A 2,500-nucleotide genomic window follows, 5' to 3' on the forward strand; every position below is an offset into this window, starting at 1 on the left:
CGGCATAAGGTCAGCTGCTGCTTTCAAAAACATCATTTCTCCTTGTCCTTCACTCTTCCGTCTTCCCTGCTGAGTGTACGCTTTCTTTTCCTTTTTCTGATGTTCCTGTGGCTTATAAGTAAAGAAATATTCAAATGAGGTGACGCTTGAACAATGAGAGTAGGGAGTGGGTGCAGCTCAGGCCTACAGCTTTCGATCTCGTCCAAACGACGCCTTTCTTCGTGTCCTCCCCGTGGCGCCTCAAGGACCCCTCGAACTTAGGCCTATGTGAAATGTATGGCTTGTACTTTTTTCGTAATTTGCATCTCAAGAAAAAAAGACTGGTTTTCTTGAATTCTGATTACTTGACAGAAGGATTTGTGTTGCCTATGTTGATCTAAGAAGTAGTATGATAGTACTCGCTAATGCCAGTGAATGGGCACAACACGCCGAGCAGCAAGCGTGGGTGGTGACGTCACATGAGGTGCCTCCCTCCTGACACCTGATTGGCCCGCTGCCCAGACCCATTCATTGAAGGGAACATCTCCAAGGCTTCCAGGTGTAAAACCCTACGTCATTCCGATATCAAATCGCTCACGGACCATCAGATCTCTTTTTATATCCGCACTGCCGCTGGGCGCCTCAAGCCGTCAAGAGATGGGGCGTTGCTGAGAGCCGAATGAGAGTGAGAGTGAGCCTTTGCACAGACGCCGTTAGCCCATCCCATCTCCCGCCGAGGGCATCTTGTGGGAAGGGGAGGGGGGCTCCTGCAGCTCCCTTCTTTGTTTATTCCAGCCACTACGCATGTCGCGGTTACTGCAAGCGCTTGTTTGTTTCTGGGCACGGTTCCTTTGCTCTGTGACACCTCTGTCATTTCATCCTATAACAGGGGACTGTTAATCTGCTCCTTATGTATGAAATGAAAAACGCTTCTTCGCATGTTACTTCAGATATGGAATAATAAAGTGTATGAATTTTAGTGAAGCTCATATCATTATCACTGTAGCTGAGCATAGAGATCTTACACTATACAATATTAATTAGCGAAGTAAACTTTCTGTCAGTCTTTCTTAGTCCGCACAATGTCCGGTGGTAAACGAATAATCAAACGATAATAAATGATAATAAAGACATAAACAGAAGATAAGCAATCTTATATTTCAACAATATAAATTCACAGTTTGCCAGTGAGCCGAAGTGTCATAGCTTAGACGTGTGTATTGAAGCGCGAAAAGGAAAAGTGACAGGTTCGCCGATTGCCCTTCCTTCGTCCTCCATTCATCTCCTCTGCACCACCGAGGGCGACTGACGTAAACACGGGACATGTTTACTAAAGAGTTTCTTCCTTGTTTGCTACGACGGCGCTGACAAGGTTGTGACGAGGACGTGGTCGCATCCTATACCCTGAGTATTTTGTCCATTAGTCATGATATATATATATATATATATATATTCTATATGCATTGCTGAATCATATGATGCATTTAGAAATAATCGTAATGCAATACTGGTTGCAGAGTTGTGTCAGCGAAGCATCTCGTTACTGAGGGTTAAATCTACGGGTTAAACACATATGATTACAGTGTCGTCTTGGCGCGTGTTTACCTGGAAGCCGGAGATGGGAAGGGCATCGCGGGAGGGGAGGGGGGGAGGGGGTGTAGGGGGCCGCCGAGGGAATAAGAATACCTTTCCTTTCCACCTGGGGGAGGGGGATTGTGCGCGCCGGGTTTTATGTCCTGTGCTGGGTATTCACAAGGCTGTTCCCTAAGAATGATGTATCTTGTGATATTTGACACTCAGGACGTCACCCGCTGTGATCTGCCATGCCAGCCAAAGGACCTAGACCTGGACCTGTCTCATCACGCGAGGACGCGATGCCTGACACTGACTCGGGTCCTGGTACCTCGTGAGGCCCGGGCAGAAGGCATGTCGAAAGAGCTGCTATTACCCTGCTTGTTTGTGCACGAGAGCGGCAAGGTATGGCACCCGAAAGCCAGTACATGTTCCACTTATATATATATTAAATATATATATATATATATATATATATATATATATATATGTGTGTGTGTGTGTGTGTGTGTGTGTGTGTGTGTGTGTGTGTGTGTGTGTGTGTGTGTGTGCGTGCGTGCGTGCGTGTGTATGTGCACATACATAAATATATATATATATATATATATATATATATATATATATATATACATATACATATACATATATAGATAGATAGAAAGATACATACATATATACATACATACATATATATATATAGGTATAGATATAGATGTGTGTAAATATATGTATCTATATATATTAGATATAGACATACATACATACATACATATATGCATAAGCACACACACACACACACACACACACACACACACACACACACATAAATATTTATATATATATATATATATATATATATATAAAACACACACACACGCACACATGTATATATGTATGTACGTATGTATGTATTTATATCTATATATATAGTGTATATATATGTATATAC

The sequence above is a fragment of the Penaeus chinensis genome, chromosome 7 (assembly GCF_019202785.1).
Source record: "Penaeus chinensis breed Huanghai No. 1 chromosome 7, ASM1920278v2, whole genome shotgun sequence".
NCBI lineage: Eukaryota > Metazoa > Arthropoda > Malacostraca > Decapoda > Penaeidae > Penaeus > Penaeus chinensis.